Raw genomic sequence first — 11,126 nt, 5'->3', positions numbered from 1 at the left:
CTGAGGTCTCCATGATAATATGCGTCCGTTATATCTCGAATTGAGGAGAGGTTGTTGCAAATCAGAAGGAATTGGAGAAGCATCGTACACGTAGATTCGTAGATCGCGGGTAATGAGTTGAGTATCAGATTGAATATGAAGGGTTCCAATTTTGCTGTCGAACCAGACTCTCAAGTTATGTTCGGCCTTATTTTTGTAAAGGATAGATAAGTTGAGATTTTGAATTCCGGTTGGATTTCATTTTGAGTGGTTATGATGAGTATTTGGTGTTCTTGACCTGGGAGGGTCGGTTCGATTGGTTTAAGAAGGACTGCAAAATGCATGGAGTTAGTGAGTTTTAGACGACAGAGGTAGGAAATGATGTGTGACCACATATAGGTTGTAATATTGCTTGGATTAGAGGGAACTTAGTGGTTGCGTGTACAATGTCGTTGGTTGAAATAGATTTGTTAAATTGAACAGTTGGGGTTATGCTTGGGCTGGTTGCCAAGTTGATCAAGTTTTTGGGCGTGTAAAGGATGCGAAGGAACGATTTCGAGGACGAAATCTAATTTAAGTGGGGGATAGATGTAACATCCCATATAATAAATAAATAAATGGATAAGGGTTAAAGTGTAATTTCAGGATTTATTTTGTAATGATTTTTAGAATTCAGGGTGTGTTTGGTAATTATTAGGACTTATTATGAAGGGAATTGTGAGAAGGAAGGAATGAATGTGTCAAAATTGAGATCTTGGGTGTTAAAAGGTAATTTTTCGGATTTGTCTTGCAAATAATTCCCAAGTGGAGCGCTATATGGCAACAATTGGATTTAAGTTGAAAAGAAAATGATAGGGAGGGACGAGAAGTGAATAATGGACCATAGTTGAAGTAGATACGGGAATTAAATGCCTTCCTTCGCCGCAACAGGAACCCTAAACCTAGAAGACCCGTCGCCATGCAAGACTCCTCAGCTGTCATCTCCTTTTATCGTCCGTTTTCCGATCAAGCACACCCGAGTCGACCGCAACCTTCCTACCTGTTGCATCGTCGAGCACCACCACAACATCGCTGCCGGATATCGTGGGCAACCGGAGAACCACCGAGGACAATGGAACTTGTTGTGGTATTGATGTGTGGGTTACGAACATCGGGAAGCTCTCATCATAGGTATCTGCGACCATTCTCTTTCTCTCTCTCCCGTATCTTTTTCACTCCAACATGCGACGTGGGTACGCCCTAGCTGCCTTTGCTGGCCTCATCCTCCGGTTCCGCCAATTATGACGCTCCCAGCCTTCAGCGGTGGCTAATGACTGTGTTTATCATCGCATTTTTTTCATTTGATGTTGTTGGACTCGTGATTATTGCTGGTTCGGATGATTGGGCGCACCACCATGGCAGCCAACCATGGTGGCTGTCGTTTCAGCCATGTCTCGCCGCTACCAGCCACCATGGGAGGTGACTTTGGGTGTGTTTACGGGTTGGGGTTTGAGTGAAATTGTTGTTTTCAGGAATGATGAGGTTTAATGGGTGTTTGTATGGCCGGAACACCCCCACCACCACTGTGAGGTGGTGGTTGCCGCTATGAGCCGCCACCGATCACCACCGCCCGTGGTGGTGGTGGGTGGTGCCTGATCTAGTGGAACCCTAATGGGCCTAAACACTTAATCTTGGACTGGGATGCTTCGGGATTGGGCTGGAAACCCTAATTAGGGTTTAGAAAACCCTAAGTTTAGGTTTGTCAGTTTGGATTTTACCGGGACCCACGATTTGACTGTTAAATTGATATTATGAATTATGTCTGACTTCATTGTGTGGATGGCCTAGGAGGTGATGAACTTAATGGGTTATGTCCTTAATGGGTTAAGTGATAAAAACTCTACCCTAACTGTCAATTTTGTGAAAACCCTAATTTTGCTTGGGCCTTGAGTTGGGCCTTGAATTGGGCTTTGTTGACTGGGCTACTGATGGGCCATCCAAGAACAATCATGCAGAATTGAATATTTAGATGGGCTTTAGGGAAAGGCCCATATGATGTTTGGGCCATTAGTGGACGCTTATGGACCCATTTGGTATTGGGCCTTGGTGGGCCCATTGGGCTTGGGTTATTTCTGGACTGGATTGGTGGACCATATTACAACCTAATGTATGAAGGTTTGGTCTTAGATTCTAATGGGGTTAATTGTGGGGTTAAATGTGGGTTTCACTCAGTGTTAGAAGTCAGAGTACAATAGTAGGATTTATAGGATTTCTCCGCCATCCGAGGTGAGTCTTCTCACTACACTTATCCGTGTGGTAATTTATGTGTGACCGAAGGGTCTTATTCGTGTTATTGACCGGAGGGTCTTATTATATTGTAGACCGGAGGGTCTTAGTACATTATCGACCGAAGGGTCTTATTTGTTTATAATGTGTTATGTGTTATCGTGCAGACTGTCTTTATGACTTATGATTTTATAGTAATCTATGTATATGTTGATCCTATGTGCTTACTTGAGTTGTGCATTTGTCTGTGTGATATATGTATGCTATATTATCTAATATTGAGACCGGACTGGAGGGTCCAACGAGCTGTGAGACCGGAGGGTCCTCATTAAGACCGGACCGGAGGGTCCAACGTGTTGTGAGACCGGAGGCTCCTCACTAAGACCGGAACAGAGTGTCCAATGAGCTATGGGACTGGAGGGTCTCACTAAGACACATAGACCAGAGGGTCTTATTGAGTAATAGCCTCGAGTGGCTAATGTGCGGTATGTGGTATTTTGGGGAACTTACTAAGCTTCGTGCTTACTGTGTTATGTGTTTCAGGTACTTCTCAGGATCACGGGAAGGCGCCGACTTGATTGTACACATGAGATGAAGTTGTGTTCGAGGATCATGGATTATATTTAGATAATTATGAACATGTGCTTTTGATAATTGATATATTGAGATTTTGTGATATGTGTTGATGATATTTATGTAATTTTAAAAATGAAAAATTCGTATGAAAATTTATGGTGTTACATTAATATAATCTACTTTACTTATGTCCGATAATATTTTTTGGATAAAATAAGAAATAATTTATTTTTAATGAGCTATTAATAAACAATATTGAACTAGTAAACTTTGTATTACACTATTTACGTTACACCAAACCATCCAAGGTTTCATATATTATCTTTCAAATATTAAACATTGAAATTAAGAATGAAGTCATACAAAATATATCATTATACATAAATGTCATCAAGAGTTTTAAAATAAGACGATTAGTAAATATGATATTTAATTTTAATTACGTATTTTGAAGGCGTACGTTTGACTTTATGTTGGTGCGCCGAGAATTATCTTCCTTAATTTGTAGCTAAAAAATTAAGGTGAATAGGAATATAAAATAGAGATTAATATGCATTAATATAAATAATTAAAAAGGGTATGTGGATCTCTTACCACCAGTTAAAGACAACATACATCTCTAGTGGTATCGATTCCTTTATGAAATTGAAATAGTCATTCTATGTACACCTTGTTTCTAATTACATAAACAAATATGAGTAACCAAACATAAAAATGTTATCTTTATGTATAAAAAATATTTTACTTAACTAACAAATTAAATAATATAAGTTTAAGAGTTAGGAGTTTCAAAACATTAATATTTTTATTAATAAATCAATTTAGGCAAAACACTAATATGGGCCAAATATTATTTAATTTTAATAAATATTTAATTAAATCTTCCACCCTTTAATTTAGGCAAATTACTTTATTTAAAACCCTATCAAACCTTCGGTCGTATCTCTCCTGCTTCGATCGACCGACCCCATGGAAAAGAAATATTACAGTTCATGTTTCACCTTCGACCCCTTCTTCTTTCTCACGATGCACTCAAGTCTCGACCAATCAAACCGAAGAACCAAATCGATTATCTGCCTATTGACACTCCACTGTCTACAGCTACAACCGACAATGAAACCGAAGAACCAAATCGATTATCTGCCTATTGACACTCCACTGTCTAAAGCTACAGCCAACGCCTAAAATTGAATTCATTTGCCCATCGTTTGATTTATTTTATGTTGAGAAGTAAGGCCTTGGACTGTTTATGATGCTTCATAGATTGATTTAATTCTTTTTATACTTCATTTTGAATACTTCATCTTACCCTCTCTTGATTGGCTTGATACTTGTATTTTTACTTCAGTTCCATTCTTTCGTCTTCAGGCACGCACGAAGTTGAAAAGTGGACATCTTTAGTAAAATTTATTTCACTAGATGTGGCATTATGGATGAATTTATTTAGCACAAGCTAGCCTCTCGAATTCAAGAGTTGTCATGGGATTTGGTATATTAAATAGAATATCTATTGGCCATCCTGGTTTTCAGTAGTGTTGGGTTTTACAAGGTAATATTATTTATTTTATTAATATATAATCCAATTTGACTATATATGAGAAATTTTTATGGTTTCATAATTTCATTATAGAGACTAATAAAAATAAATTATATAAATGGCACACATGTGTCTCCACTAAAAGATCAAAATAGAATGCTAAAAAAACAAGCTCAAGCGGATTGTTGAATCTGAAGTAAAACGTATGAGTTAATTCCAATAGAATACATACGGTAATTGAATCTTGAATTCCAATTCTATTGGAATGGATTCACGAATTCCAATTTTGTTGGAATGGAATCTGAATATTTTCTCACTGATTTATGCATGTTCTACAATTCTTGGTTATTGGTTTTGGTGCAATTCACAAGTCCTCATACTTTTCCAAAGGAATTTAGTTTTTCATTTTTCATTTGATAATGCACTATTGGATTCTAAACTACAATTTGGTTTTGTTTTCACAGAAGTTGATGCTTGAAGAATGGACCAGAAAATTGAAAGTAATTCGAAGCAACATTATTCTTTGAGAATGTATTAGTGTCTTTGTTAGATTTTGATGTTTTGTTTCTCGATTTGAAAGTTTTTTTTAGTTTTATTTTTTAACAATAAATGTAATTCTTAGTAATTATTACCCGTATTCTATAAGAATTAATGTAATTTTTGTTATTATTCTTCAACCCATGGTTCAAATTTTTGTTATTTTTCAAAATTTTCATTTAGTCAAAATATGTATTCTGTCCGAGTATCGTTCTAACGGAATCACATTGTTTATGATTAAAAAAATATGTTCGCTTTCAATTAACTAAAAAACAATCATAATTTTTAAAATTAAAAAATCAATTATCCCTTGAAATCCGATAATTTTCATATTTAAATATAATTTAATTTATGAAAAATGCTTCGACCACAAAGGATCCTTATATGCACACAATAGTTACAATCCACATTATAACCCAAACCTATATATATATATATATATATATATATATATATATATATATATATATATATATATATATATATATATATATATATATATATATAAGAGAGAAAGAGAGAGAGATGGAAACTGGAAAGTATATAACATATGTATGAGTTTTTATTAATTATTTTTTTGAAACGGTACAATTACAAAACAAAAAAAACATATTTAAAATGCTTAATTAAATATTTTTGACATCACCGTATATAACATATGTTCAAGATATTAACGATTAAACCACAATATACAACGACTGTATTATAATAATCCAAAAACGAAGAAAATATAAAAACGAATTAGTATAACAAACTTACAAATTAAAAGCTCTAATATAATAGCTTATCTCCAAAAGTGGTCATAAGACCTCAACCCAACACAAAAACCTTTAATTTTGTTTTTCTTTCTGAAATTTGTAAATGATTTGTATACATGTCTTCCAAAAAGATTGACCTTTTTATAGTAGACTTTTTATTAAATGATAATTAAACATAATATAAGTTATAAACTTTTGAGTGTTAAATCATAATTAATAAAACTTTTAAGTTGTATTAGTTAAAAAAAAATGTTTCTAATGAATTTGGTTTGAAGAAATTAAAAAAAAAAAAGGATTTCAAATGCATGAGATTAAAAAAAAAAAAGCTAGCTTTATAAGTATGTATGATGATAATGACAATAGTAATGATATGATGATTACTAGTAAAAAAACTTCAAGTAAAATGACATTATTAATCCTAAATAAATAAGGAGACGTGGAAGCATAAAAAACATAAATAACTTAATATAAACGCAAGAAAGGTAACTAGACGGTATTTAAACTACATATAAACGTAAAAACATGAAATAAACATAAAATTTCAGGATTTTTCTCCAAAAGGTTTAAAAGATGAAAATGGGCATCTAGTCATGTGTTTCGATTTCTATTCGAGTTCGGGATGTTTTTAGTTCAACCAACTTGGGAATGAAGTGATTTTTGGAGGTCTAAGCACACATGCACATGGATTATGAAGTTAGAACTTTTAAATGGAATAATTTTATTACAAAAATGGTTATTTTTTGTTACAAAAGAACGAGGAAAACTGGGTAATTTTTCCTAGCTTTCTTGAGGCTTTTAAATGAGCAAAAGAGAAAGAAAAACAAGGATGTTGAGTGATTTTTCCTAGCTTTCTAGAGGCTTTCTTGTGGCCTTCTTATGCTCGAAAACAACTTCTATTTTGGGGTTGTTTCTTCTCGAAAAGTCAGCAAATAAGAGGGTGTTTTGGGCTGTTTTTCACAAGGGAAGAAGGGAGGGAGGAAGCACTGTGAGGGCTGCTTCTTCTTGGCTCGGAGGCTGCTCAAGCGAAAGAAAAGAAGAAGTGGGGAGGCTCGTCCGAAGGCAGGAAGGCGAAGAAGGCAGCAGCCTTCGATGCATGAGGTAGAAAGCTGATAAATGGAGTGTATCACCTATATCTTCCATTGGATTTTATTGCTACTATAATATCTTAGTTAAATATGTTCCATGTGCAATTTGCATGAGTGTAAGGGAAAGGAAGGTACGAGATTGAGAGGAGAAGAATAAAAGTTGTGACGAGTTGCATTTATTCTCAATATTTGATTGTACAACTTACTATAGATGCATATGCAAGACATTATGAAGCAAGTTGTGAAAATTAGGGAAGAATTAGGTGTGCACATGTCTCTCAAGGAAAGAATGAAAGGATTTGTGGCTGAATTTTCTTTTCTAGTCTACATCCATAATTTTCCAATTAGATTTTAGGAGATGTCATAAATTCCATGCAAATATAAAAGCTTCATAATTTCCATTCATAATACATTTATTCATTTTTGAGTATTTTATAATTTTGCGTATCCTATATATATATATATATAATATATATATATATATATATATATTATATATATATATATATATATATATATATATATATATATATAATATATATATATAGATATATATATCAAAGATTGCAGAAAACGTTAGACGGTTAGCTAGTCGGTGGACTGGGGGTCTGGGGATTAATCGGCTAGACGGGAATTAATCGGAATGATTAATCGGGGACCATTAATTATTAAGAAAATTACTCAAAAATTTATAAATCTAACTTTAATCGTAAGGAATCTAAATAAATAAGCATAAAAGTTTAATAATAAGTTTAATAAGCACAACAATTTATCATCCAATTAATAAGAAAAGTTATTCAAATTTTAATATATTTTAAGAAAAATAAATTTGGGTACTTGTATATTTGAAAACATAGAAATTTTGAAATTTTGGAGAAAAACTTTAAATTGTAATTTTTAAAATTTTTTTTATATATTAGTTGAACATTGAAATACTATGAACTTTTGAAATTTTGAAAATTTTTGTTTAATATTTAAAATTTGAAATTTTGAAATTTTGGCCGATTAGGCCGCCTAGGACCAATTAGAACTGTCTTGCTCCGACTTTGACCCCTTTGACCAAAACCGATTAAGCCGACCAATTTTCCTTAATCCTATACGGTTGTAGATCGCCTAGCGATTAATCCCCGATTAATCGGCCGCCTAGACCGATTTTACAACACTAATATATATATATATATATATATATATATATATATATATATATATATATATATATATATATATATACACACGCGCACACATATATATATATATATATATATATATATATATATATACATATATATGGGTAAAGTGAATATACCTAACAACTTTATATAAGCTTAGCTACCTAAGCTAATCAATCTACATTATTTTGCATTAAATTTTCATTGCAATCATCCAAATTTCTTAAACTTCATACCTAAACTTGATTTACTTAAATTTTTTTGGGAAATTCATCAATATATTTCTCCCTACATCCTTTCATTTGTAGCGGTATCATATGAAGCTCATCAGGTGGTATTCGATAGAAAGACATGATGTAAAAGAAAGATATTGGTGAAAGTCCAATGATTTGGAAGTAATCAAGTTATGGGGTTGAAGTTTAAGAACATTAGGCAATACAATGTAAATATGATACAAACCGACGTAGTATTATGAAGTTAGACACCTAAGCTTATATAAGGTTGTTAGGTATATTCACTTTACCCTATATATATATATATATATATATATATATATATATATAATATATATATATATATATATATATATATATATATATATATATATATATAGTTTCATTTGAGACTATCATATTTTGTGAGATTTGTACACAATCCTAACTATTCATTTTGGATATATATAAAAAAAAAATTTAATGCAAAATAAATGAAAATTTTCAATTTTTTTTTAATATTGTGTTCATCATTTATTTTATCCAAAAAAATAAAAATTAATAAAATAATAAAAAACTACATTTTTTTTTTTTCAAATTATACATGAAATATTCTATTACGATATTATAGTATATATATTGAAATTGAATTTTTAGAATGTTAGAATAATTTATTAGAATACACACGTTCAAGCTCACACAATTATCGTCATTTTTATGTGTTCTCACTAATTGTTTTTTATTTTTGTTTTCACACATCTTTTTCCACTCATTTTCCATTTTTACTGAATTCGAGTCGATAAACGTTCTGAGAACATTAAGACATAATAAGAATAATTAAAAACTATATAATAACCATATAGACGATTTACATAGTGTGGAATATGTGATAACGACAATAATTATGTATGTTTGAATTTATTCACATTATCAAATAAAATATTTTTCTTTATCATTGTCACATAAATAGTACTGTCTATACGTCCACACAATAAATTTTAATATATATATATATATATATATATATATATATATATATATATATATATATATATATATATATATATATATATATATATATAATATATATATAAGGAAGAGTTATTTGGAAAACAAAAAAACCCTAAAAATCATAAAAATGCATAAAAAAAATATTTACAGATCTTAAAAAAAAAAAATTATTGAATTTTTTTTTGAAAAAATCGTAGCTTTTTATAGAAAATCGGTGAAAGAAATTTTGAAATTTATTTTTTACAAAAAAAATGATTCTTTTTTCAGCGAATTTTAACAAAAAACTACGATTTTTTATAAAAAAAAAATTTTAAAAAAATCTGGGATTTCTAAGTATTTTTTTTATGCATTTTTATGATTTTTTTGGGTTTTTTTAGGGTTTTTTTATTTCTCATAGAACCTATATATATATATATATATATATATATATATATATATATATATATATATATATTATATATATATATATATATATATATATATATATATATATATATATATAACCGGGTGTGGACTCGTGAGGACACCTTAAAAAATTGAAGAAAAAATCTAAAAAAAATGCAAATCATAAAATCTAGCATATATCTATGTTCGGGAGAAAAAATACTGGACAAAAAAATTTGAAAAATCAAAAATTGAATAATGAATCATAATGATGTAAAATAAAAAATTATAATTGAATTATGGATCAATTTTAATGATGTAATTTTTTTTCCAAATCGTTTTGTCCTTGACATAGATTTATGCTTAATTTTAAGATTTGTATATTTTCAGATTTTGTTTTCAATTTTTTTTTAAATATACTAATGAGTTCTCATTTTAAAATAAGTGCTCACAGAACCGAACCTTTTATATATATATATATATATATATATATATATATATATTATATATAATATATATATATATATATATATATATATATATAATATATTTTGAGAGTTAGGTTCAAATGTTTTCACTATCTATTGTGTGCATGTATGATTGGTTCTGGACCAATCATTTTAGTTATTTTAAGAAAGTAATTAATGAATATATATATATATTTATATATATATATATATATATATGGTATTATTGTTCTTATGTTTTGACTGTTTTAGAACATTTAAGTATTAACGAATTTTGTTTATATATAAAAGTAATTATATTTATGGTTTTTTTTATAGTAGAATCAACAAATGTGCCTTTGCATAATTATACTTGCACAAAATTAAACAACACATACACTAGATGATGCAAGACACTAACGGGAATTTCTACTAAAGGATATCGGACAATTTAATTTGGGACGCATCATTATATAGGGAGCGTAGTCTCTGGCTCGCTGCAATATGTCTTTCCAGACCTCTAACATGAACATCCATTCTGTAAAAGCACGGCTTCCAAATCTAAATAAAATTTCCGAAGATGACTTCTGTTCTCCTGGAATCTGCTTGAGTGACTTTCGTTGTACAACTAGCACATGAGCAACATAACTAAAATAAGACATTCACTACCTACTGATCACGATTTCAAACTAAACGGAAACTTCAAGAAATGTTGGTAACAAATAGTATAAATCAATGATTATCGAAAACTTTGTTAACGGAGTAAAATAAAAATAAAAAAATGGGTGTAAAACATATAATACCTAAGGTAGTGGTTTTTGATATTTAAATAACGTCGTGGGGTAGCTCACATGAGCCGAAACGGCGCTGATTCCGGCGATTCCTTCATGTCCTTCTTGTCTTCTCCTCCTTCACCGTATTTTTAAGAGAGAGAGAGAGAGAGAGAGAGAGAGAGAGGGAGAGGAGAGGAGAGAGAGGAGAGAGAGAGGAGAGAGAGAGAGAGAGAGAGAGAGAGAGAGAGAGAGAGAGAGAGAGAGAGAGGAGAGAGAGAGAGAGAGAGAGAGAGAGAGAGAGCGCAAATAACCATACAAAAACTAAAATTCTTTTTAATATTATATTATATCACTGATGAATACATATCATTATTTGCTGAAGACAAAAGCATGG

The 11,126-nt window shown here is 30.8% G+C and overlaps 1 long non-coding RNA gene across 1 annotated transcript; it reads right to left on the bottom strand.

Annotated features, from left to right (window-relative positions):
- Positions 1–10,303: 10,303 nt before the first annotated feature.
- Positions 10,304–10,916, bottom strand: LOC122197756 (uncharacterized). Its single transcript, XR_006191420.2, has 2 exons — positions 10,763–10,916; positions 10,304–10,587 (listed from the first exon to the last, which is right to left on the bottom strand). It is a non-coding gene; the product is annotated as an uncharacterized LOC122197756 (long non-coding RNA).
- Positions 10,917–11,126: the final 210 nt, after the last annotated feature.

Source organism: Lactuca sativa, chromosome 4, assembly GCF_002870075.4.
Source record: "Lactuca sativa cultivar Salinas chromosome 4, Lsat_Salinas_v11, whole genome shotgun sequence".
NCBI classification, from domain to species: Eukaryota; Viridiplantae; Streptophyta; class Magnoliopsida; order Asterales; family Asteraceae; genus Lactuca; species Lactuca sativa.
The sequence above is the reverse complement of the archived record's forward strand: the minus strand, read 5'-3'. Positions and strand labels throughout refer to the sequence as shown.